This window comes from Antechinus flavipes, chromosome 1, assembly GCF_016432865.1.
Source record: "Antechinus flavipes isolate AdamAnt ecotype Samford, QLD, Australia chromosome 1, AdamAnt_v2, whole genome shotgun sequence".
Taxonomy (NCBI): Eukaryota; Metazoa; Chordata; class Mammalia; order Dasyuromorphia; family Dasyuridae; genus Antechinus; species Antechinus flavipes.
In genome coordinates this window covers 670,316,991-670,344,547 of record NC_067398.1, presented here as the reverse complement: position 1 = coordinate 670,344,547, position 27,557 = coordinate 670,316,991, and the positions used below count along the sequence as shown (strand labels likewise).

The following is a 27,557-nucleotide window of genomic DNA, read 5'->3' as shown; positions in this document are numbered from 1 at the left end:
TGCACATATACACATATGTATACACTCAATAATTCTAGTATAGGGATACGGACCAGATCTGTAGTTTTATTGGCAGAAAGAACTCCCAGAAGAGACTAGTCCCTCTATGGACGCCAGGCAGCACATTCTATGTCCCTTTAAGTCCCACAGAGTTGCCTTGAGCACGGTACTTGTGCAGGCTCACAAAGCAAGCGTGTGTCAGAGGTGGTTCTGAACCCTGGCCGTCTTGGGAGGCTCCTTAGCCACATGATGCTCCTCAGCAATGTATCTATTGGTATATATCCCTAGCACTTTAAATATTTACAAAGCACTTTCCTCACAACCCCTTCAGTCAGGGCATGCAAAAATTGCAATCCCCATTTTGTAGATGAGCAAATTAAGATTCAGAGATGGGAGGCGTGTGACCCGCCCAAGGTCAGGTGTCTGAGAAGGAACAAAGACAGATCTCCTGACTTCGGATCCAGCCATTTTCACAATACCAGGAGGTGGGATGGGAGGGGGTGCACATGTTCCCCATCAGAACCAATAGCACATTCCCTGGAATCTCCATGAAGATGAGTAAATTTCCTTCTTTTGGAAACAGCAAAAAGATTAGTGGGAGCCAGATTTGGAGCACGATATAGAAACAGGCTGGGGTGGATCCATGAAATTCCACATGGGATTCCAAACAAGCAGTGGAACATTTGTTTTTAAGGCTTCAGAATTTAGCTTGGTGAAAGTCTTTCCTAAAGGGGCTTGATGGAGACAGGTTGGTGGTGTACTAGAATGACAAAGAAGAGAAGAACATTTATTTGAATGGGCCCATCTGTAAAATGGGGAAGAGGGCTGACTAGAGTACACCATTCATTACATGTTTGTAAAGGTTCTTTTTAGCCATGCAAATGGGACCAGTAGAGCAATTAGTGAAAGAGATTGTGAGGCAGAAGGTCAATAGTAGTATGGTAAAGGGGAAATTGGTTCAGGACCTGTCACAGAACTCCTTCCTGGGCCATTTACTACCTGTGTAACGTTAAACACGTCACTTAATCCACTCTGAGTCTCAGTTTCCTTATCAGTAAAATGAAGACTAGGAGCCCTCTGAGATTCCTTTAAGCTTAGAACCAATGATCTATGAGCAAGGCTTGAGTTCTGACTGGTCCTCCCCTCCCTTTCATCTACAAAATGAGGTTCTAGATTCTAAATTTCTTTGGATTCTGGTATTCTATTATATAATGTGCCTTTCAAGCTCTGGACTTTCCCATACAAACATGGTTCTCTCCCTTCCCTCCTCCCCAGCAGAACGTAAGCTCCTCGAAGACAAGGCTATTTTAATTTTTGTCTCCGAACCCCTAGTGAGGAATGCAGTGTCTGGCACATAATAGGTGCTTACTGAATGTTTTGTTACATTGAATTAAACGGCCACAGCAGTCCCACTATTTTCTGCCTTGACCAAAGCACATTTGGCACATGGTGCTCAGGGCTGGGACCACACAGTAGAGCTGGAACACCTTCAGAAGAGGGAGTCTAGAATAATGCAGATAAAGATGGGTGGAAGAGATGAGGAGGCTTGGGAGGGAAGCAATGGCGGCTGTGGTGAAGTGGGTGCCAGGCCAATATTGGGAGACAGTATCAACTTGTTATTCTTGTTTCCTGAGGTCAGAACTGGGAACATCCGGTGCCGGTTTAGGAAAAAAAACAAAAACAAATTTAACTGTGATAGAAGGAAGAATTCCCCATTAGAATAGGATTTTTGCATATGTTTTCATTGCCTTTTCCCAGTGCAGTTCAGCATCTTCTCTGTATGTATAGCCTTTCAAGAGTGTCTAGGACACACAGATAAAATAAAGTGACCTGCCCAGACCTATAACAGTCACTAGGTATCATAGGAAAGGCCTGAAGTCATGTCCTTTTGGCTCAGAGACCAGCTTTCCATAAAGCTGCCTCCCACATCATTAGACAGCTCCAAAAGTGAAGCTCCCCATCACTGGACTCCTTCAGACTGGATGACTATTTACGAGATAGTTTGTGTTAGGTTTTTGGGGGGGCTTGGGCTGGTCCCTTTCATTATTCTGTCAGTGGGTTCCAGATCTTTTTTATTAAAGTGGGGTCAAAGATCCAGAGCTAGAAGGGATCTTAGGAGACTCCTAGATCAATCCCCTCATTTTACAGATGACAAGACTATATCTTGTGTGACTTACCTAGGACCCCACAAATAGCAAAGGAGAAAATCAGGACTTGAATTCACATTTCCCAACTCTTTCCTCCCTGGTACCGTGTGATTGTGTTATTGGGAGATTCCTGTTCAGCTACACATAGAGTTAAATGGCTTCGGAGATTCCTCAGTCTGTGATGCTGATATTCTGTGTCATGTACTCCAAAGGCTTCGCGAGCATTCTAAATTCTAACAAAGAAAGAATTAGACTTAAGAGTCAAGAGACCAGACTTCAGAGCCAGTTTCTGTCACCTTCTAACTGTGTGATCTTGAATAAGTCACTTCACTTGGGACAAAGATGCTTACGTTCTCCCTACCTTAAAGGGATGTTGGGAGCAAAATGTTCTGTGAACCAAAAAAAAATAGTAGAAAAGTGGGAATTATTATTATCTCACATCCAGATTATCTGCGATGGGAAGCCACAGCAATTTTAAATTTCCTTCTCCCAAGCCATTGATGTGTTGGGAGCCAGATCAGTAAACCCCAGACAAAAAACAGATCCCTAATGTATCAGTATTATTACTCCACGTTATAAGGGCTCTGCTATTCTCTGTCCTATGGTCCCTTCCAGCTCTGACATCCTCTGTTCTAAGAGCCCTCCCAGCTCTGATATCCTGGGTTCTAAGGGTTCTCTCAGCTGACATTTTGTATCTAAAGGGCCCTCTCAGCTGACATTTTGTATCTAAAGGGCCCTCTCAGCTGACATTTTGTATCTAAAGAGCCCTCTCAGCTCTGAAATTGTGTGTTCCAAGGATCTTCTGAGTTCTGATGTCTTCTAACCCTTCAAACCAATCCAGACAATGAGGATCCATTATCAGGTAGATTAAACTTGGGAAAGGCTCATCTGAGAGGCCATACCTGACAGATAAATAGAAGGAATATCAGGGAGATCAAGAGAACAAGTTGTTGTCCTCCTTCCTCTTTTTTCTCCTTTCTTCTTTCCCCTGTTCTTCTTCCTTCTTCTTCCTCCCTTTTTTCCTTCTCATTCTCCTCTTTATTCCTCCTATCTTCTTCTCCTTTTCCTTCCTCTTCCTTTCCCTTCCTCCTGTCTTCTTCTTCCTCTTTCTCCCTTTTCTCCTCTTCCTCCTCTCTTTTCCTTCTTCCTCCTCACCTCCCTCCCTTTCTTCTTCCTCCTCCTCCTTTTCTTTTCCCTTCCTCCTCTTCTTCCTCACTTTCTTCCCTTCTTCCCTTCCTCCTCTACCTCTTTCTCCCTTTCCTTCTCTTCCTTCTCTTTTCTTCCTTCCCCTTCCTCCTCCTCCTCTTCCTCCCCTCTTCTCCGTCTTCCTTCTCACCTTCCTCCCATCATCCTCTTCCTCCTCTCTTCTCCTCCCTCCTCCCTCCGCTTCCTCCTCCTCCTCTCTCCTCTCCTTAAGCCTGGTTAATAGCTAGTGTTTTCTGGTTAGGCCTGAATGACATTTCCCGAGTTATAATAACGGAGCTATTACTCGCCGTATTGATGCATTCTCCCTGCCGGCGGCTGCTCATCCCGGCCAGCCCCAAGCAGCCGGTTAAAGCTGCTCTCGTCAATATCAGTTCTATTTTTCATTACTCCCTGGAAATGTGGCTCTTGGAAGCTCATCCGTCATTCAATTATGCCCTGGTTCAGGCCTATCATACACGTGTCATAAAGTTCCTTAGATCTGAACTGCTGTTAATTCTCTGTGGCCTCCCGAGGGGGTGGCCCGGACGTGACTGGAAAGGAACCAGGCTGAGCCGAGGGCATGCTGGGTACCCCGACATCGCACGGGGCGGGGGGAGAGGGCAGAGGAAGGGGAGAAGCAGGGTCAGGTGGCGGCAGGGAGGGGAAGGAGAGCGGCTTCCCTCCCCACCCTCGCCCGGCCCGGGACAGACCACGTCCTCTGCTCACCTGCCCCTACACTTGGACTTAAGGACATCCAAAGCGGCGAGGGTCTTCAGGACCCTCTCATCTCCCCCCTCATTTTTTCACAAGAGAGAAACTAAGGCTCAGAGAGGGTGTGAGGTCATACATGAAGGTAGCACCTATCTCCTCCCAGGGCTGTTGGGGGATCAAATAAGATAACATATAAACCCTATATGGCTTTAAGAAGTTCTGGTGGTTGACGTTAGTATGATTATTTTTATTATTATTATTGAACTCTTTTTTGAGGCAGAGTGGTACAATGGATAGAGAGTCTCAGACAGCCCTGGGTTCAACTCTTAACACAAACACTAACAGCATGATCCTGGGCAAGTCACTTAATAAACTCTCACCCTCAATCTCATCAGCCAGAGATAATTAGGAGTGTCGGTGAAAATCAAGTGAGAGACCAGATATAAGGTTCTTTGCATACCTGAAGGCAAGTACAAGTGCCTTCCCTCTGAGACTCGCTTCTATTTACACTGCATATAGCTAGTCATTTGCACACTGTTTCTTCCATTAGACTGAGCGCCGTGAGAGCCGAGACCTTGTTTTTGCATTCCTTTACATCCCCAGCACTCAGGACAGAGATAGCACATTAAGAGCTTAATAGACGCTTGTTAACCGAGTTATCGTTACTATTATTATTACTACTGTTATTATAGTCTGTGCTGTGAGGGACAGCCCCTCCACTCCGGCTCTGACAGTCAGAATCCTAAAGACCCTCCTAGCTCTGATCCTCTAAATTCTCAGGGCCCTCCCAGCCCTGACCTCCTGGGTTCTAAGGGCCCTCCCAGATCCAACATCCTGGGTTCTAAGGGCCCTCCCAGCTCTGACCTCCTAGATTCTAAGGACCCTCCCAGCTCTGACCTCCTGGGTTCTAAGGGTTCTCCCAACTCTGATATTCTATGTTCTAAGAACCTTTTAAGGACTTCTGTGTTCTAAGGCAGAAGCCTATAGACCCCACTAAACCTTCCCCTGACAACAGGGCCTTGTATTCCAGAGGACAGATAGTTCATCACACACCAGATTAAAATATAATTGGAAAATATTGAACAAAATATATGTACACACACACACACACATATATACCTTAGAATATAGATCCCATTAACATGTTGTTTTTCTGAGTCCACATGTGCCTGCACTTTTCAGCAGTACCTGTTTCTACTGGGATTTGACATCCCCTGTTCTAAGTTCCTTCCCATCTCTGACATTCTATAGCCTAAATTCCCTCCCAGCTTTGATATTCTATGTTCAATCCAATTTGACAACCACTTATCAAGCATGTACTATGTACGGATAATTGCTCAGAGCTGGGAGAAAGGAAACTCAAAGTTTAGTTCCTGCTGTCCTAAAGTTTATCACACAATATGGCAATATCTCACACACACACACACACACACACACACACACACACACACATCCATACACAGATAACCAGGATGATGACAGTAATAACAAGATGAATAACGAGAACTGACATTCATTGACTCAAGGCTCTAATGTTCACAGCCTACTTTTTATATTCATTATCTCATCTGAATCTCACAACTACCCTAAGAAGAAAACACTATAGATATTAGCTCCATTTCACAGATAGGAAACTGAGGTTCAGCAGGATTAAGTACCTTGACCCATTTCTAGTAACCAAATTGGTCAGATTCCAATGGACACATAGTGGGAGTGAGGCAGAGGAACAGGAAGGAGAGAGGGCCCTATAAAATTAATAAACAGTATAATCAAAGTTACAAAGGAAGAAAAGTCCTAGGTCTTTGAGTCCCATGTAACTCATGGAGATAGGAAAGCTGCAAAGGTGGGGGTATGACACCAGAATGTGAAGAGTTCTGAATAGCAATGGCAATTGGGAGCCACTAAAGATTGTTGAGTAGTAGTGTCACAAACAGGTATGTGCCTAGAAGGGATAATTATAGAATAATTAAGTTAATAGTCTATGTTCTAAAGTCCCATCTGATTCTAATATTCTTTGTCCTAGGGGTCCTCCCACCTCAGATATTCTATGTCCTAAAGATCCGTCCAGCCTTTACGTTTTGTTCTAAAGTCTAACTCTTGACATGCTGTGTTCTGAGGTCCATTCCGCTACAAACACTTCCTGCTCTGTGTTCTCAGGGCCCTTCAATTCTAATCTTCTATGTTCTGATAAGTCCTTCTCCATATCTAATTCTCTAACGTTCTAGGGACCCTTTTAGCTGATAGTCTATGTGGTCCAGTTCAGATATTTTACACTCTAAGGCTCCCTGACTTACATCTGAAACAATATAGCCGAGATACTTCTTGGAACAAAAGAACGTAGCACTAGCCCCTTCCCCCTTCCCATCTCAGGATCCAAGGGAGAAGAAAGCCAGGCTTATTCCGGAGGAGAGAGAAACCCCCAAGGGTCCCAGCCCCAAGGCTCTCTCCCATCATCCTCCGACCAGGTCCCTTCCCTTCCCTTTTGGAAAACACAAACAAGACCTCAGCTCCTCCATTTGGGGCTCACTAATGACTGGCCTAATTGATTTCCTAGTCTGTCCTCCTTCCCCCACCCCCCCACCCCTCCCATCCACCTCCTCCTGATCGATGCTGGAATTGTTTCAAGGCTTTCTGAAAAGTCATTTCTCTCCCCTCTGGCCCTCCCCCATTCCCCGGCCAAATAGAAAGGCCCATTGATCAGGGCCAAATCGATGGATAGAAAACAATTAAACCTAGCGGGGGCACTTGTGTGCTGAAGTTTAAACACGGGATGGAAGGAGGATGGAGCTGGTGGAGAATAAGGGAAGGAGGAATGGGGAGGGGGGTCCCCTGGAGAGCTGCCCCAAGGCAAGGAAGCCCACCGACACCAGGATTTAATTTGGGAAAGCATTAGGTTCCACTCTGCCATTTAAGCTACATTCTAGAAAGAGCCAGGGCTGGGAGCTAGGAGACCTATGGACTAGTCTTAGGTTTTTAGAATAAAAATTGGGGATTGACTTGAATGATCTCCACAAACCATCCAGCGTTAATATTCTATATCCTGAGGTCCCTATGATTTTAGAAGTAGTCCCGGCCCTGCTATATGAACTGTGTGAACTAGGAGAAATTTTTTCTCTAAGTCTCAGTTTCCCCACCTGTAAAATTTGAGGATATAATAGATATCCTTTGCAATCCTGTGTATTTCATTTTTTATATTTAAAAATGTTGTTTCTTCCCTGTCCCCAGAATGGATTTTCCTATCTGCCCGAGCTTAAAGCATACTGGCTACTCACGGGCCTGATCCCACTCCATTTCCAACCTGGGCTGTCTCTCCTTAAGCAATCCCAGGAGCTTACCACATGGGATCAGACTTCAAAAGGCTATCTGATCAACTTCAGTCTTACAGCAAGCTCAGCAAACCCACACTCAACGATCCACCAAGCTCCAGATTTGCAGGGAACCAGGGTGACCAAACACTGACTAAAAACATGGTTCTGACAAAGGGTGCACAGGCTTTACGAGATGATCTAAGAGGTCCAAGAAACCAAAAAAAAAAAAAAAAAAAAAAAAAAAAAAGCTAAGAAGCCATTAAGTGAACTTGAGTTTTAGTCCAGCTCTGACATTCTAGGATCGAAGAGCCGGCCCCTCCCCGAGCTCAGTGCCGATCACAATAACGAGGGAGAAATCGTTCTTGCCCCTCATGGAGTTTACACTCTATAGGAAGAAATAACCTGCTCCCCTATGGGAATACACAAGAGATCCTTTATGATTTTTGTGGAGGGGGCAATGGTAGCTGAGGGACCAGGAAATGTCTCTTTTAGAAGCTGATCCTTGGGCTGAGTCTTGAAGGCAACTACAAATTCTAAAAAGCAGAAGTCAGGAGGGAGCGAGCTCCAGGAATGGGGATTTGCAAAGGTTACACATGGGAGAAGGAAGAACAGAAAGCCACTTTGTCTGAGCCACCGTGCATGAAGGAGAATAATGTCTCAGAAGGTCCCTCGACTAACATTCTATGCCCTGTGGTCACTTCCAGCTCTCACTTAGCATGATAAGGGAGTCTTGTTTTAAATAGGTACCACCTGCAGCAGTCTTGGATTTAATGTCCTGGCTGCTTGACCAACTGTGTGACCCTTCCCTTCTCTGGGTAGACTTGTTTTCTATTCTGTAAAATAAAGGGGCATGGATTCCCCAATTTCTTCCTTTCCACTCCTAATATTGTGTGCCTTGGTTGTCACTGAGATCACAATCTCCCAATCTGGAACAAGATCCCATTTCTGAAACAACATTGCAAATTTGTACCAACCATTTCTCCCTTTAGAAATAAAATGAGGGCTTAAAACATTTTTTTTTGGTTGCCATGGCCCAGAATATAGTAATTTGCAAAGCAGGCAAGTATTTTGGTAGTGGATACAGAAGCTTTTATTGGCTCATAGAATGTCAGAGCTGGAAGGGACCTTAGAATATAAAACATAAAATCTGAAAGTCAGAGGGGACCTTAAAACAGAATGTCAGATCTGGGAGGGGCCTTGGAACTAGAATATCAGAGCTGGGAGAACCTCAGGAACACAGAATATAAGAGCTGGAAGACCCTTAGAACACAGAATGTTAGTATTGGGAGGACCTTTGGAATAGGGTATGTCAGATCCTTAAAACAGATTCAAAGCTGGAAGGCCCTTAGAACCCAGGATGTCAGGGCTGGGAGGACCCTTAGAACCCAGGATTTCAGAGCTCAATGGGCCCTTAGAACCCAGGAGGTCAGAGCTGGGAGGGCCCTTAGAACCCAGGAGGTCAGAGCTGGGAGGACCCTTAGAATTCGTATGGGGTGTCAGAGCTGGGGGGGGGGGGGGCTTTAGAAATCATCTAGCCTAATGCTCTCATTTTAAAGATGGGGAAACTGGGACCCAGAGAGGAGACCTGGACCTAATAGGTGGGTAAAGCCAGCATTAAAACCCGGATCTCATGACTCCCTGTTATGTTCTTTCCCATTCTACCACTCTGATGCCCAGAGTTGTTTCTGCTGAATTACTAGCACTGAGACAAGACACGGACAATTCCTAGCTCAGGCCCAGCTGGACAGATGTCCAGGTGCCCGAATCCAAAAGGTGGGCCTTTTCTCCACCATTTCAGGGCTGAAAACGGACCTTGGGGATTTTCTAAGCTGACCCTCGCCAGCACAGGGATCCTTTCTAGAACACCACAAAGAAGGGGTCCTCTGTCTTCCCCGTGATCTCCTAGGGAAGGGAGCAAAGCGCTGGACAGCTCCAAATCTGAAGCCTCTTCCTGGTACTTCTCACCTCCATATGTCAGCTCCCTCCCTTGGGCCTCAATTTCTCCATTAACAAAGTATGGGGTTAAGCACTGAGTCTGTTCCAGCTTTGACACCTCACACCTCCATCTAAACCTGGGTCTAAGTCTTGGACTTGACTTTGACCGCCCCTTCCCTATCTGAGCCCCATTCCCAGAAAAGCCAGCCTCAGTGGCAACAGGCCTGGGAAACTGTCCTCCGAGGTCCCCGCGAGGTTCTGGCCCTTCTCAGCGGCCCTTTCAGAAAACCCAGCGGCCACAACGTGCAGGAGCCCACAGGGCCAGTACTCACAGATCCGGATTCTAGTCCAAGGGGCTCCTCTTTTCTTGTTTCAGCTGCCCCCAACCCGAAAGGGCTAAACTAAGTGATCCTGAAGGTCCCTCCCCCTTTGTGACATCCTAAAAAAGGGTTATCTGAGAGACTCACTCCAGAGGGCCTGTTAGGAACAAACCACAGCTCTCATTAAATCCTGGAAACTTGAGTGTATATATATTTTAAAAAATAATAAGTTAATAGCCCAGGTCCTCCCTGGCTCCGGGCTCTCCCCTGCCCCAGAATTCCCTCCTCCTCCTCACTCCCCCGGCCTGCCTGCTCATCCGCCCGCCCGTCTGGTTACACCTGCTTAGCTCACTGACAGTTCCTCACAGCCTTGGCCCCTCACAAGCCTTGTTGGCTGCCGTCCAGCCACAGACTTATGTCTCCTCATCACACTTGGTTTCCTTCCACACCCTTCCCCACTACCCCACCCCCGTTCCCAGTTCCCAGCCCAGGCAGGCCTTGGTCTGGGGGACCCCGAGCAATTCCCTGAGGTCCCTTCCAAGCTAAAGCCAAGGAGCAAGAAGATGGAGAGACAGCTCCCGTCAGATTTCCCAGGCCTTCACTCACAGACTCCTGAACTGTCAGAAGCAAAAAAAGAAAAGAAAAAAAAGGGGGGAGGGAGAGACCTTAACAGATCTCTGAGCTCAAGAAAATTGGAGCCGAGACAGGGGACTTGTTCAAGGTCACACAGACAGATAGAGTTGGGATTAGTCCGTGGGTCTCCCGGAATCCCTGTTTTTTGCCTCCTATCCAATGCAGCTAAAAGAACCCATCTATTCTTCTTTCCCCCCCCACCCTCCGCTTCCCCCCAATTTCAAAATAGGCCCAACCACTTCCCTGCTTTCCAGGTGCTGGGTTTGCATTTAGGGATCCAATCTAGCCCTAGAAGCCAAACTGCCAACGAGCCAATGTCTTCCCGTGAATCACAACCAACCCTTCCCCAGGGATTCAGCAAAAGGGAGCCAGCCCCTCCCCCAGCCGAGGCACCCAGGTCAGCAGGAGAAATGGGAATGGATAGAAACTCGGCCCCAAGGGTAAATCACACAATCAAAAGGCAGCAGTGTGCTGGCGACCTGGGAGGGAGGAACTCGAAGCTGGGAGAAGGGCGAGAAGGGATGCTCCGGCGGAGAAGTAATCTCTGGGCCTGTCAGGACTTCTTTGGCGTAAGCAATTCCTGATAGGGAAACTCCTTTTACCTGTGTCGGTCAGCATCAGCTGCTTACAATCTGAGCCCCCTGAAAGGGAAAGTGACTGGTCCAGGACCACACACATTACATTCTATGGCAGAGGCAGGTCTTCCCTCCCCGGCCTCCTGAGGACAAAGCCAATTCTCTAGCCACTCCTTCACACTATCTAGCATTCAAAATTAATAAATAACTCGTGTTTCCAGAGCCTTTTAAGGTTAGGAACGCATGTGTATAAAATGTATATACATATACATATTATTTGTATGTGTGTGTGTGTAAATGCTGAAGGGCCCCCTAAGAATACAGAATGTCAAAACTAGGAAGAAGCTCGAAACAGACATTATCAGATGGAAGGAAACTGCCATCATAGGAGGTCAGAGCTGGGAGGGTCCTTAGAACCCAGGAGGTCAGAGCTGGGAGGGCCCTTAGAACACAGGATGTCAGAGCTGGGAGGGCCCTTAGAACCCAGGATGTCAGGGCTGGGAGGGCCCTTAGAACCCAGGATGTCAGGGCTGGGGGGGCCCTTAGAACCCAAGATGTCAGGGCTGGGAGGGCCCTTAGAACCCAGGAGGTCAGGGCTATGGTGCCTTATAAAAGAGAATGTAAGAACTGAGAGGGTCCTTAGAAACCAGAACCAGGAAGAGGCTTAGAACATAGACTATCAGCTAGGAAGTCTCTTAGAACACAAAGGTCAGAACTCTGAACACCCCAAACCAAAAGTGGTATCCAAGAAAAGGCATGGCATGAGCCCTGGGACAGAAAGGCCAATAAAGAATCCTGACCTGATTAGTAAGTTAAGGTTGAGAGCACAGAAAAAGGGGGAAAGTCAGAGAGAAGTTGAGCTCTCAGGATTCCTCCTGGGGTCCCTACAGTTCCTCCCTCCACCTCTCTGTTCTAAAGTTGGGAACCCAAAGAAAGACTCAGAGGGCTTGGTCTGCAGGAGGAAATCTCTCCTCTCCAGCTCTGGCCTTGAACCACATCCTCTCAACACCATTCCAGGGGTCAGGGTTGGGGTTTGGGGAGCCTGGATCGCTACATAACTCTTCCCGTGAAATGTGGGAGCTGTTCTGAGCCCCACTCTACCAACTCCTCCTTCTAGACCTGGGAGCCTGGAGACCTTGGTAATAATCCTGGCTTGCTAACTGAATGACCCATTATTAGACATTTCCTCTCAAAACCTCAGTTTCTTCACCTGTAAAATGGGAATAATAATTGTACTTTCTCTGTAAATCTGACATTTCTAATAAAATGGAAATTGCTATTTTTCAAGGAATCAATCCATAAACATATAGAGAGAGTACCTACTGTGTGCTAAGCTTTGAACTAAACTCTGGAGAGACAAAGACCCACACATACATATACAGTAATGTTTCTATGGCAGCCTTGCATACACTTTCTTAGATCCTTTCATTCTTCGTGGAAGAGTTCATAGAATTGGGAGTCAAAATAGGTCGATCAGGACCCCTCCAAAAGGATGGTTCAGAATAGGGGTACCCTATATAAATATAAGTATACAGAGAGATACAAAGAGACCCTATATAGATATCTATATTTCTGCATATATAGATATAAGGGGATTAGGATGGAAAAGAAGGAAATGGGACCCAGGTCTCAGTAAACTCAGTAAGCTGAGCTTAGAACCCGCTGACAGTGACGGGGGTTCAAAGCACCGTGGCAAAAAGCTATGCTTGTGGGATCAATCCCTGATTTGCATGATCCCAGGGGGTAGGTCTCTCTGGGCCTCAGTTTCCCCCTCCAGGAAACTTTTCCTTACCATCCAACCCTGCTTGGTGCTAATTAGATTATAGTAAGTACTAATTGCTAAGTCATTAGCTCACTAATAGCAAATAGCTAATTACTATTCTTACCCGACACATAAAACCGAGATCATTAGAGCATACTGTGAATCACGGCATCCTAAAATGTCACACTGGGAGGGACTTTAGAACAGAGAATATCAAAAAAAGGAGCGCTCTTAGAACTTGAAATGTCAGAGGTGGAAGGACTCTTAGAACGTGAAATATCAGGTTGAGGAGAAGCCTTAGAACAGAGAATGTTAAGGCTAGGAGGGAACTTAGAACCCAGAATGTCAGAGTTGGGAAGAACCTTAGAACACGGACTGTCTGAGACAAGAGAAGCTTTATAACTGAGAATATCAAGTGTGGAAATAGCCAGAAGATAGAATATCAGAGCTGAACGGGAAGGACGTTAGAACACAGAAGGTCAGAGCTGAGAGGGCCCTTAAAAGACAGAATGTCAGAGCTGGGAGAGCCTTTAGGACACAGGATGTCAGAACTGGGAGGAGCCTTAGGATGGAGAATATCAGAGCCCTTACAACATGGAATAATAATGCTGATAATTTAGGGATTTGAGAATATCAGAGCCCTTACAACATGGAATAATAATGCTGATAATTTAGGAATCTGAGAATATCAGAGCCCTTACAACATGGAATAATAACACTGATAATTTAGAGATCTGAGAATATCAGAGCCCTTACAACATGGAATAATAACACTGATAATTTAGAGATCTGAGAATATCAGAGCCCTTACAACATGGAATAATAATACTGATAATTTAGGGATTTGAAAATATCAGAGCCCTTACAACATGGAACAATAACACTGATAATTTAGAGATCTAAGAATATCAGAGCTCTTACAACATGGAATAATAATGCTGATAATTTAGGGATTTGAGAATATCAGAGCTCTTACAACATGGAATAATAATGCTGATAATTTAGGGATCTGAGAATATCAGAGCCCTTACAACATGGAATAATAATACTGATAATTTAGAGATCTGAGAATATCAGAGCCCTTACAACATGGAATAATAATACTGATAATTTAGGAATCTGAGAATATCAGAGCCCTTACAACATGGAATAATAACACTGATAATTTAGAGATCTGAGAATATCAGAGCCCTTACAACATGGAATAATAATACTGATAATTTAGGGATTTGAAAATATCAGAGCCCTTACAACATGGAACAATAACACTGATAATTTAGAGATCTAAGAATATCAGAGCTCTTACAACATGGAATAATAATGCTGATAATTTAGGGATTTGAGAATATCAGAGCTCTTACAACATGGAATAATAATGGTGATAATTTAGGGATCTGAGAATATCAGAGCCCTTACAACATGGAATAATAATACTGATAATTTAGAGATCTGAGAATATCAGAGCCCTTACAACATGGAATAATAATACTGATAATTTAGGGATCTGAGAATATCACAGCCCTTACAACATGGAATAATAATGCTGATAATTTAGGAATCTGAGAATATCAGAGCCCTTACAACATGGAATAATAACGCTGATAATTTAGAGATCTGAGAATATCAGAGCCCTTACAACATGGAATAATAATGCTGATAATTTAGAGATCTGAGAATATCAGAGCTCTTACAACATGGAATAATAATACTGATAATTTAGGGATTTGAGAATATCAGAGCCCTTACAACATGGAATAATAATGCTGATAATTTAAGGATCTGTGTTTTTTGCCTGGGGTTTACTGACCTGGCTCTTAGCACATCTATGGTTTGGGAGAAGGAGATTTAAAATTGCTGGGGCCCCCAGTGCCTCCTCCTGCGGATAACCTCAAGAACACAGAATGTAAGAGCTGGAAGACCCTTAGAACATAGAGTGTTAGCACTGGGAGGACCTTTAAAACCGATTCAGAGCTGGAAGGACCTTAGAACTCAAGATGTCAGAGCTGGGAAATATCTTGGATAATCTTAATGTCATAGTCACTCAGTAAGTTCATTAGAGATTCAGAGCTATTTCTTTCAATAGCACTTCACAAAATATCGGGGTTCTTGTTTTATTATTATTATCGTTATTACTCTCAAGTCTTTCTAGGAAATCTATCTAACCCACGAATCCCAGGAGGCAGTGGGTCCTTAAGGATGCTAGGTCAGGCGCTGTTCCTTCTACAAAGCTTCACCCGTCCGCCCCCTCCTTCACTTTGTGGGGTAAGATGGAAACAGCCCCATCTCTCCCCTCTCAAAAAAAAAAAAAAAAAAAAAAAAAAAAAAACAGTCCAAACTTAAAAAAAAAAAAAAAAAAAAGGATTGAAAATGCAATTGGGCCTATCGGAGCTCACAAATGCATTCGACACGGGGGCTGAGGGGGCTTCTCCCTGGCAGAGGGGAGGCAGAGGAAGCTGGGACCCCATGAATAATTCATCAGAGGCTGTCTCACAGAATTTCACTGTGGAAAAATGAATTGGGGACTCTATAAAAAGGGGGGAGAGAGGAGAGGGCGGGAAACTTTAGGGAGGCCTGGGGAGGGCATGAAAGCGGCCAGCCATCTTGGGGGAGGGGGCCCAGGCAGGGATCAGCTAGGAAAGCTAAGAAAAAAAGTACCTCGCACTTTCTTGGCTTTGTTTGCAGTCTTAAGGGGGCATGGCCAGGCTTTTTGATGATAGGCACCCATCCGTTGGCTGGCATGGGTGAATTCAAGGTGCTGGGGGGGAAGGGGGAGGCTGAGGGGAGAGAAAGGAGAAAGACTGACTGTCTGAAGCCCTCCATTGAGCTGACACTGACACTGACTCCCAGCCCCTGCCTCCCCCGCAAGCCCCCTCCTTCAAACCAGCCAGCCCCATTCATCCGCCTGCCTGGCTCTGGGGCTGCCCCCACTATACGAGGTTCACAAGCCAGGAGTCCGTGAATGAACTTAGATCACACAGTAAAAGGAGATGTCTTTGTTTTAAAGAGAGGGAAACTGAGGCAGAGGGGGAAAGGGGCTTGCCCAATGTCCCGTAAGACCCTTCCGGAACTAATGTTTTTACATTCTAAAATCTCTTCCCACTGGAATGTCCTCCATCCCGTATCCTTGCTACTGCCCCCGATGTCCCTCCTTCCCACATCTCACCGAAATGACATCCAGACTAGAGAGACCATCATTTCCAAGATGAAGAACTGAAACCCAGATAGGACAAGGGACTTGCCATAACTCCAACCTGGGTCCCTCTTAATTCCTGGCAGGGCCGTTTCTATTATATTCAGGCTGTCTCCCTCCCTCTCCCTGGGGTCCCCTGAATAATGCCAGGCCCGGGGTCCCCCCAAAAGGAGGGGGTCTTCCCTCCTTCTCAACCTCCCCAGCAGGGAGGGGCAGGGCAAGGGACAGAAGACAGGGAACAGGGGACAGGGAAGGGAGGGGGTTGACTGGGGGAGCCAGCGAGAAGGGGAGCCTCAGTTCCCTTTAACTCGGCCACTTAAAAATAAAAATGAAAGGGGGCTTTTGAAAGGCGCGGGCAGGCCCCCCAGAGAAGACCTTTTCTGTGCTATCAAAGGCGGCTGGAGCGGCTGCTTCTCACTGCACGGCGGCTCCGAGGGGCCCGGCCCGGTTGCTTTGGTCTCCACGAAAAGACCTTCTTAATTGGCTCCAGGCACAAGGTTAGAAGCCTCCTGCCTTCCCAGCCTGGGCCTGGGCTCCTGGAAACCGATCTTAGAGTGGGAGGGTGATGGGGGCCTCCACGCCCCATCCCAGAATGCCAATCTAAGGCCCAAAGGCTGGGATGAACCCCAGAAAGAACAGGGCGGGGTAGGGGAAAAGGAGGAGCTACTGGAGGAAAAAGCCAGGAAGAAAAAAAAATTTTTTTTGGTTTTCTCCGAAACATTTGTCCCATTTAATAAAATATGGAAGATGACTTTCTTAAAAAGCTGCACACATTTTGAAGTTCCATAAGTCTCAATTCCCTAATATAATTTGAGGTTCACAAAACCTTTGTCTCACAAGTCTAGGAGTCTAAGAAGGCAGGATTATGAGCCCCATTCTATAAATGGGGAAACTGAGGTTCAGAGAGAAGAGTTAATCCTTCCAAGGTCACATGAGTAATAAGTGTCAGTGCTGATCTCTGTAACCAGCTGGTTTGAAAAATCTCTTAGGGCTAAAAAGGTTTTTAGAGACCATCCGATCCAATGCCCCCATTGTACAGAGAAGGAAACCGAGTCTCCGCGATGGAAAGAGTCTCAGTTAAGGTCATACACTTTTTTTCGGTGGGGCTAGGAACGGAATTCAGGTGTTTGACCCCTTGCCCAGGTCCTCCCTCCTCCCCCACCTCCATGGCACTGCCCTGACCCACTTCTGAGAAGAGGAAATTCTGAAATGACGATAATTTAGTAAGACGATAATTCACAGGCTAAAGGGCCTTTGCTTCCATGACTTCCTCCCTCATCCATCCTCTGCTGCCGGAATCCCACAGGTAACTTCGTACAGACCCCCAGTCATCCAAAGCGGGGCAGAGGTCAGGCAGGGCAGAGGTCGCAGGGCTGACCCAGGAGCAAGAAACGGCAGGATCGGGAAACTAACAGCCGCCGGCTGCCCGACCCCCAGCCCCAAATCAAGGTGAGGGAGACGGACATCATTCCCTTCCAGAACTAGGAGATAGGGGTCTCTTTACCTGTGGCCCACACCCAGCGTCAGAGGCAAGTTCGCACAACAGTTCTCCAGGAAGCCTTCCCTGGTTTCTCGCCCAGAGGGATTTTTCCCACCCGGAGTCATTGTATCTGTACCTTTCCTACCGCGCTCAGTGCATGTCATGGGGCGTTGTCCGGCTGTGAGCCCCCCTCCCCTCCCCGGGACAAACCCCGCCTCTAACTCATCCCCCCCAGAGTGGGCAGCACTGCCCCTCCCAGCCCCGGGGTCAGAAAGCACTGGATGGGCGGACGTCGGGGGAGGGCAAAGGGAGTGGGCCCACAAAGAGAAACACACTAAAATACGGGCTTTTGCACACTGAGACTAACATATAAGCCGCGTCACACAGAGACCCCCAGCCACCGGTTATGGGGCTCCCCACGCAGACCCCCGCCCTTCCCCTGATCCTCACGCTGATCCAGGGTCACACACTCAGGGACCGCCGGAGCTGAAACCTTCCCCGCGGCACACGCAGCAGCCGGTCACCAAGCGCCTGTTCTGCGTCAGCCACGGGCCAGGTGGGGCGCTGAGCGCCGGACACACCGGGACAAAGAAGGAAATGTCCCCCTCCTGCCCTCACACACTGGCTCTGACGGACGTGTGCACACGCTCCCAGACTCAGAAACACATGGAGTCACACTCACCCGCTAAAAGCCCCTGGCTGCACGCAGCCTCCGGACCCAGGAGCTCCCAGGGGGCCACCAGAACAGAGGAAGGAGTCTTCCACACAGAGTCCGGAACTGGCTCTCCTCCCATCCCACCCGGCCCCTCTCCGGGCCCTTTCACCCCTGGCATCCGACAGGCCCCTCGAACAGGCGATGTTTCATGTCCAACAGCGTCCCTGGGGGCCCAGGCCCGGGAGGCCCCTCCCCTCCTGGCCTCCCTTGCCTGGGTTTCTCCCCGGACTTGATTGGAACCAGACCCTCGGTGGGAGCGCCACATGGAGTGAGGCTGGGGGAGAAGGGGAGGCAGAGAAGCTGACAAAAGGGGCCAGACTGGGGAGTTGGGGTGAGCAAGACTGGGGAGTTGGGGTGAGCAAGACTGGCCTTATTTTTTTTCAGTTGTCCCCTGCACACATACACACACACACACACACACACACACACACACACACACAATCTCCTGCCTGATCCCCAAAGATTCAGAACTTGGAAATTTAGAGCCGTTTAAAGAAGCGGTACTCCCATTTCAGAGTCAGTCACAGGGATTCATAGCCTTGTTTGGGGTCTGAGCCCCTCTGGCAAAGTTCAAGAACCCCTTCTCAAAAGTCATAATGTAGGTAATTAACTGCAAGCAGGGAGACATTCCAGTTAAAGGTTAGGAGAAAACGAAATTATCCCTTTTTATTCTCACCGGGTTCAAGAACCTCTGAAATCTATCTCTGCAGCCCAGATGAAGAACTCCTAACCCCATCAATCCAACCATTTTTTAGATGGAGAAACTGATACCCAGAAATGGGCCGGGATTCATCCTGTGATAGATAACACAGCAAGCTGGGGACTGATTTAGCCTGGGAAGCCGGGTCTCCGGCCTCTGATGGTGAAGCTCACTCCTTCCTTTCCATCACCCCATAATTAATTTCTTGGTACATGATCCCTTATAGCAGACTTTTAAAGGAGAAAGCCGAGCTCCTTTTTGGAAAAAACACACAGGATAAAAATATTTTCCTCCAGCCTCATTCACCCAGACTCATCCTGGTTACAGCCCTGTCCCTTCCTTCAAGGAGGGAAATTTATTTTCCCTTGACTGCAGAGTCCTTGTCTCTAGCTTCTGACACACCTGCCACCAGATCAGGCCAGTGGGAACAGGCCTTATCACCCCCTCCAATGCCTCTTCCCATCTCCTCTCCCCCCCTTCCTCCCTTTCTCTCTTTATCCTCATTCTCCATCTCTAGCTTGGGACCTTTCCTACAGGGAGGCTCAAACTTCCAGGATGTTTGGAAGAAGTCATGTAAACTATAGTGGAAACGCTTGGGGTCCACTCTGCCCCTGATTCATGGAGAGCTGAATGATGAATGGAGAAAGGAAGGAGGAAATGAAGGAAGGAATGAAGGAAAGAAGGAATGAAGTCATTCCTTCCTCTCTCCAGGCCGTGTCTTCCTCTTTAAAATAAGGGGATTTAATTCAATGAACTCTTTTAAGTTCTTCTAAGTTCTGACATCTTAAGACCCTCCCAGCTCTACCATCTTGGGTTCTGGGGCCCTCCCAACTCTGACATCCCACATTCTAAGGGCCCTCCCAGCCCTGACATCCTGGGTTCTAAGGGCCCTCCCAGCTCTTACAGTCTCCCTTCTATCTCCTAAGGCCCATTCAGTGTTAAGGAATTCTTGTGACCCACAGGTGCACTGGGAAGGAGAGATGAGAGAAAGAGAGAAGGGAATCCTGGCCTGGCCATATGTAGATGAGCCTCAGATCTATTGGACCTCCCTCCTTTCCCAGCCCACCCCCAGTCATTTGCCCTAAGGTCAGCACGAGGGGAGGGGAATAAAGCCCAGGCCCCACCTTGCAACCCCCCAGAGAGGGACCATCCTGTTGTCTTGGGATAAGAGCGGGACAGTGGAGGCAATGAAGCGAAACCAGCAGCTCGGCCCCTTGCTCCCGGGATCAAGCCCGTTCCACCCTTCAGGTCAAAGGAGAAGAAGCTGCCTGCCCGCACTGGGACAGAGGGGAGAGGCCCTCTCACAGTCCAGCAGGGCCGGGATAAGCGGCTCAAAGGGCTCCAGAAAACAAAGGGTCTTCCTCTCCCCTCTCCCCCAACTCCCACCTCTGGGGCTGAGGGATCAGGAACTAGGCCAAAAGGAGAGAGATACGCAAAGTTCCATGAGGATGGATAGCATTTTTCAAGTCAATTCCATATATTTATTGTGTCTACTGCATTCCAGGCCCCACGTTCATGGTGGGAGATGCAAAATAAGAGTCGGGGGTAGGGAAACATATTAGTATACAAATTACATTCCTACAAGGATCACAGAATCAGCTCAAAGGCACTCAAGCAAAAGTATCCATGGGGAGGGCTGCAGAAACAGAAGTCACATCCTGCCTCAGACACTTAACCTCTGCCTCAGTTTCCCCATCTGTTAAATGAGAAGGTAAAGCTTCATCAAGATCCCTTGTAGTTCTTATGAAACCAGGGGATGGAGGAAGTGCTTGCTGCTAGCAGGGGAAATCAGAAAAGTTTTGTGGTCCTCAGAACTAAACTAATCCAACCCCCTTCTTAACTGAGGAAAAGTAGACCAGGAAGAAGAAAAAAGACTACCATTCTACCGGGGGAGACAAAAGAAGTTTCTCGAGACTCATGGCTCAGGGAGATCTGGCTGAACAAGTAAAGGGTTGTAGGGGACCATAAGTCCATAGATCATGGATTACAAGTCACAGAAAAGTTAGAATGAGAAGGGATCTTATGGCTGATCCAGTCCAACCTTAGAGCAATCCACTGACCTTTAGCAGTAAAGGGCTTCCTGTCTTTGACTTGGTTGCTGGTTTGAAGAGAAACAAAAAGATATCACTTATTAGGAATAAGATACAGTTGCTAATCAGACCAGTAGGAGCTCAGATACAGAGTAGCCTGGATGGAGAAGAGGGGTCTCTCTCCTGGATGGGGAGCAGATGAAACAAACTCTATTCCCACCAGTTCTGAAGTTGCAAATAATCTAATCCGCCTCCGGACTAGATTTACTCTGGGGAGTATGGAGAAGCATTGCCCAGGATGCTCGGGGGCATGAAGGCTGCCCCCTCCCCTCAGCATCTGCCCTGCAGTCTCAGAGGCACTAAGAGGTTACTACCCAGGACTGTCAAAGGAAGAACTTGAACACAGCTCCTTTGGGCCAGTTTCCTGATCTGCCTCAATGGCATCCTCACAGCCAATAAAAATGTGGGGCTTGAAGACGGGACTGTTTATTGAGCACAGTGGGTCAGCAGCTTCCTAACTGCTGACTGGGCTGGATTGACTTGGATCTGTAGAACAGGGGGAGGGGAGCGCTGCTCTCCCCAGGGAAGGGGGGAGGGAGGAGTTATGGAATATAGCAGCGACTGTCAGACTCAGCTGATGCATTGGTTCGGTTTGCTGAACTATTTTTTCCCCCTCTTCCTTTTTTTTTTTTTTTTTTTTTTTTTTTTTTTTTTTTTTTTTTTTTTTTTTGTAATTTCTTATTCTTTGTTACAAGGGATGGCTCTCTGAGAAGGGGAGAGAAGGAATAAATTTGTAAATGAAGGTGATATAAAAATAAAGGATATAATTTAAATTTTTTTCAGTGAGAAAGAAGTGGTCTGCAAAGGCCTTGAAGGTCCTTTCCATGTTTAACATCCTCTATCTTCCTTCTGGATCTGCCATTCCCAGAAATGCCAGCCCCTCCCAGACCAAAAGTCAGCCCTGCTCCCCCTGAGTCACCAATACTCTGCTCCCTCCCTGTCAGCCCCAGGAAACTGTAAAACTGCTGTTATCTAATCTTCAACTGCAAAGGGAGGGCCAGACTTCCAAGGGCCCCCACAATCCTGGGGCCAAGAACGTCTCCCCCGCCCCTATTTACTGTCTCTATCTTTCCTAACCCTCAAGGCCCAACCTTGTACCCGGCATTCCCTGCCCTCCAGAGTCTAACGAAAACTCAATAGAGAGCTGGCAAATGTTAAAAATCAGGTGGAGGCCCTGGACCACAATCCTTGCTACGTCATTCTAGGTAGGTCACTCTGTCTCCCAGACTCAATTTCCTCACCTGTAAAATGGGATCTCCTCACACCTCCTTCACAGAGTTGTTGTGAAATAAAACCGTTTGCAAATCTCAAGTCAAAGCGACAAGCATTTATCAATCTCGATTCTACACAGGCACTGAGCTAAGCTCAGGGGAAAACACGTGCAGACATCTCTGGGCAAAAAAGCCAGAGACAGACAGAGATGGAAAGAGAAACAGGCAGAGACAGAGAAATGACAGAGACATAGGTATATGTGTGTATGTATATTATGTATCTGTATATGTGTACAGGCATGTATGTTATATATATATGATATATTACAGATATGTGTGACACATACACACATGTATTATATTTGTGTGTATTATATGCTACACATGTGCATCATGTCTATGTATGTGTTACATGTGTGTGCATTGTGGTTTTCTCTGTACATTTATTATATTGAGTCATACATGTATACATGCATGTATTATATCTAAGTGTATATTATATATATGGTACATATATACACATGTATCTACATAAATATATATCTCTATATAACTGTATTATATATTTACACCTGTATTACATGTGTATATACATAACGTGTGTACATGTATATATTATAGCTATATACATGTGTGTATATATCTATGTATATACACATATGTGTCTTTATATATGTGTATATATATGATAAATTGAAGATAATCTTAGAAAGAAGGCCCTAGCATGAAGGGGTAACTGAGGCTCCTTGCAGGAGGGGACTTTAGCTGAGATTTCCAGAAAACCAGCGAGAAATAGGGAGTCCTTCTTGCTCTTCCCACTGAGGAGTCTCAGTTTCCCCATCTGTAAAATGAGCGGGTTGGAGGAGAGAACGGGTAACAGCCCTTCCTGCTCCGTAGCCTGTGTTGGGTCTCACACACCCACACCCACGCAGTCCCGTGTACTTTCCTCTCTTGCTACAGTATCTTTGCTCACGCAAGCACTTCCGCCCATCCCTCTTTCCCAGAACCAGGGCGTGGTGGGTGGAATCCTGGACTCGGAGTTCTAAGAGCAGGGCTCGGCCCCGCCTCTCCCGGGACACCTTGGCTGCCAGTCCAAGCACTTAACCCTCCTGGGAGCTCGGTTCCCTCACCTATGAAATGAAGAGGAGCCCCTTTCAGCTCGCGATTGATGATCTTAACACGTCAGCTGGACTTCTCCCTATCTCGGTTGCAAACCTCTTCAGCGGGCGGTGAACTGGAGAATGAGCTGCCGGACTTCAAGTTGGGGAGTCCTGAATTCAAATCCCATCTCCCTGAAACTTACTAGGTGTATGACCTTGGACAAATCAATTCACTTCTTTCAGCCTCAGTTTCCTCCTCTGTAAAATGAGGATGATAAGAGTAGTTACCACTCTAGGTGAGGATCAAGAGAAAATCTCTGCAAAGCACTTTGTAAACCTTGAAACACAGCTCTGTTTTCAGTCACGACTGGAGTTTTTTGGCAAAGATGCTGAAATGACTTGCCACTTCTTCTCCAACTCATTTTACAGATAAGGTAACTGAGGCAAATGAGATAAAGTGACTTATCCAGAATCACACAGTTAATAACTAACCAGAGCCAGATTTGAACTCAGGAAAATGAGTCTTTTTTTTACTAGTCCCAGCAATCAACTGCACCACCTGGCTGCCTTATAATTAAAGCTAGTTATTATTACTACTATCCTTGAGACTTGCAAGCTACTCCCCTCTCTAAGCCTCAGTTTCCCCATCTGAAAGACTTGGTGCAGAGTGTTCTTAGAAGCAGCCCCAATCTCTCAGTGTACAAATAGGGAAACAAGTGCAGATTATCTGGGTCATTTTCCATGTCTTAAAATATAGGGGATCCCAAAAGCTAGGGGCTGGACGAGATCCCAAGCATTATCCTTCTCCCCATCCTGTGTCTTCCTCCCCTACAACCTTTTCTTCTCCTGATTTGTGTTCTGGAGGCAGCGGGTTTTGGGTGTGAAGACTGGGAGCAAATCTAACCATTTCTGTCTCTCCTTGTTCTGGGCCTTGAAGGATGGGAGGAAGTCAACAGAAGGGTGAAAAAAGAGAACATGCAGGCAGGAATGCGTGAGCAAAGCCATGTCGAAAGACAAACATGAGAGATAGAAAGACAAATAACTAGACAGACATATACACATGGGGGGAGGGGGAAGAGGGGAAGGAGGGGGTATAGACCTGTTTGGCTGGAGTCCAGCTTAAAGGCTGAAGTAATAAAGGCAGCTAGGTGGTGCGGCGGCTAGATTTCTGGGCTTGGAGGAAGGAAGGCTCATCTTCCTAAGCTCAAGTCAGATCTCAGACACTCACTAGCTGTGAGTCCCTGGGCCACTCACTTAACCAATTTGCCTCAGTTTCCCCATCTGTCAAATGGATAATAAAATGGCAAACCATTGGCTGTGTGACGCTGGGTCAGTCACTCAACCCAATTTGCCTCAGTTTTCTCATCTGTCAAATGGGCTGGAGAAGGAAATGACAAACCAGTAGCTATGTGATCCTGGGTCAGTCACTTAACCCAATTTGCCTCAGTTTCCTCATCTGTCAAATGGGCTGGAGAAGAAAATGCCAACCACTTCAGTGTCTTTGCCAAGAAAACCCCAAATGGGATCACAAAGGGCTGTACATGACTGAAAATGAATGAATAGAAACAACAACAAAAAGAGAAATAAAGGGTAAAACAAATATATTACTGGACTTGAAGACTTGGACTCAGATTCAAATTTAAATTCAATTTCCATCTCTGATATTCAGTTTTCTTCTCTGTAGAATGGAGATAATACTTCGCCCTCAAGATTGCCCATGTCTTACATACACCTTGGGCAAGCCCTAGAAATGAATGGGGAGGGAAGCCTTGAACTGAATGAAGACAAGAAGGAAACCGGGATGGAGCCCAGACTGAGACCACAGGGGTCCATAGGTCACCTTTTTTTTTTAAACAGAAGAGGAAACTAAGACTCTGAGAGCTTCAGTCAGTGACACCTTCAAGGTCCCTGGGCTGAGCTGGGAATTTAGTCAAAGCCCTCTCACTCATGCACCAAGTCAGTAACTTTTCCATCACACCTACAAGTGGAGGAGAAGGGAAGAGTGGGTTGAGAATCAGGGACCTGACTCTGCCACTGACGCTCTTTTTGACTTGTGAAATCATTAAATTCAATTCAAATATTTATTAAATACCTATTAACTACAAAGTACTAAGTACCGTACTAAGAGAGGTCTAGAAATAAGACCAGACTAATATGAAAATACTGTCTTATATGATTACACACACATAACCTGTATCAGATACCTTGCTGTCTTGAAGAAGAGGTAGTGAGGGAGGGAAGGAAATAATTTGTCACTCAAAATATTAAAAAATGAAAAATTATCTTTATATGTAATTAGAAAAAAATACCATTAAGAGTGTTTTATTATTTACAATACTCATACTGATACTATTTAAAATACTATTGAGAATATTTTATTCTTTACAATATTAATACTATTATTTAAAATACTATGAAGAGAATTTTTTAATTATTTAAAATGCTCATATTGATATTTAAAATACTTTTAAGAGTATTTTATTATTTAAAACACTAATACTGATATTTAAAATATTATGAAGAGAATTTTTATTATTTAAAATACTCATATTGATATTATTTAAAATACTCTTAAGAATATTTTATTTTGTTCCAATTACACATAAAGACAATTTTCAACATTCACTTTTTATAAGATTTTGAGTTCCAAATTTTTCTCCCTCTCTTCTTCTTCTCCCCACTTTGCAAGATGGCAAACAATCTGATATAGGTTATATACATGAGCAATTATGTAAAATATAAAAAAAAATACTATGAGAGACAGAGAAGGGAGGGAGAGGCAAAAAGAGGCAGAGAGACATGAGGTCAGAGATGTTCCCTGCTCTCAGGAAGTTTACAGTTTGTCAATAGGATAAAACTCAAATTCTAGAATATTCAAGATCACATAGTAAATGACTCCTCTACAGGGACAGTCCTCTCTAATCCTCTTCTTTCTCAACACCATAGCCATCCAGAGAATCTTCTGCCTGGGAGGATTTTCCCTTACTTGCTGATGACAACATTTGGGAAAGGACCTTCTCTTTCTCTCCCTCTCTGTCTGTTTCTGTTTCTGTCTCTGTCTCTGTCTCTCTCTGCCTCTCTGTTTCTGTCTCTCTGCTTCTGCCTTTATCTCTCTCTTTCTCTCAATATATCTGTGTCTCTTGTGTGTATGTCTCTATCTCTTTGTCTCTCTTTCCACTCCTTTTTCTGGTCAGTTCCATTATATCGGCTTAGGCCCTCTTCTCCCCCACTCCTCCTCTCCACTTACCAGCTCCTCTTTCTTCTATGTCTTTCCCCAATTAGAATGTAAGCATCTTGAGGACAGAGACTGTCCCTCTTGCCTATATATGTATCCCCACATTTAGAACAGTGCCTGGCATTTAACACCGATCTTTCTGCATCGGAGATATAAAGTGCTCTGGAGGTTCCATGGGGAAGGAAGCTTAGGGAAGGGAAGGCTTCCTAGCATCAAAGAACGGGTAAGAATTCAGGAAGGAGAGAGGGAAAGAAAGAAGAAGAAGAGGGGAAGGGAGAACAAAGAGTAGAGAGAAGAGGAAGAGGAAAAAAGGGAGAAAGATAAAGGGAGAAAGGAGAGAAAGTGAAGAAGAGAAAGAAAAGGAAGCAGAGAGAGAAGGAGGGGGAGAGAGAGAGAAGAAAGGGGAGAGAAAGGAAAAGAAGTAGAGAGAAAAGGACACAAAGAGAAGAGACAGACAGAGAGGAGAAAGAGAGAGAGAGAGAGAGAGAGAGAGAGAACGATAGAGACAGAGACACAGAGAAAAAGGGAGACAGACAGAGGAGAAAAACAGAGACAGAGACGAGATGGAGACACACAGAAAGGGAGACAGAGAGGAGAAAGACAGAAAGAAAGAAAGAGAAGAAAGATAGAGGAACAGAGACTAAGAGAGAGTAAGAGACAGAGAGTGAAAGATAGAGTGGGGGGAAAGGGGAGGGGGGAAGAAAGAGAGAAAGAAACAGAGAGAAAGGAGAAAAACAGATAAGAGACAGAGATGGAGACACAAAGAGAGAAGGAGACAGACAGAGAGACATAAAAAGACAGAGACAGAGAGAGGTTCCTTCTTCCCTCCTCCCTTAAGAAGCCTTTCCCCATCCCCCACGCCCCTTCCCATTATGGTCTAACCTGGCCCAGCCTTCTCTCAACATCTCTCTACCTCCAGGGAGCTATCCTTGCACCCCACAGGGCTGGGGTCGGGGGTCAGAGGATCAGAGGCAGCTGCTGCTGCCCCAGCCTCCCATCAGCCAGGAGGGTCCCCTATTACAAATGGCAGGATCCCCTCCCAGAGGCAGCAGGGCCTCCCTCCTCCACGCCCCCTGCCTCCCATGATGCTTGGGGGCCCAGGCGGGAAACATGTACAAGCATGCAGGGGTCAGTGACCCGAGGCTGGGGCCGGGTGGTCCCACAGCTGGTTGAGGCTGTGACCTCACCTCAGAGGGGGAAGGGGAGGCAGGAGAAGGAGGCAAGCCCAGCTCTCTCTCAGCGAGGCAAGCTCCCAGCACA

At 46.3% G+C, this 27,557-nt stretch overlaps 1 protein-coding gene and 1 long non-coding RNA gene across 4 annotated transcripts in view; both read right to left on the bottom strand.

Moving 5' to 3' along the window:
- The window catches only part of EFNA2 (ephrin A2), a 152,184-nt gene that overhangs the window by 99,321 nt on the left and 25,306 nt on the right, over nt 1–27,557 (bottom strand). The window lies entirely within an intron of this gene.
- Nucleotides 1,359–24,388, bottom strand: LOC127545113 (uncharacterized). 2 transcript variants are annotated; one of them, XR_007949598.1, is made up of 5 exons: nt 23,093–24,388; nt 20,722–20,759; nt 15,232–15,350; nt 2,178–2,380; nt 1,359–1,641 (listed from the first exon to the last, which is right to left on the bottom strand). It is a non-coding gene; the product is annotated as an uncharacterized LOC127545113 (long non-coding RNA). The 2 variants fall into 2 exon arrangements; XR_007949597.1 differs by lacking the exons at nt 20,722–20,759; nt 23,093–24,388 and adding an exon at nt 17,271–17,417.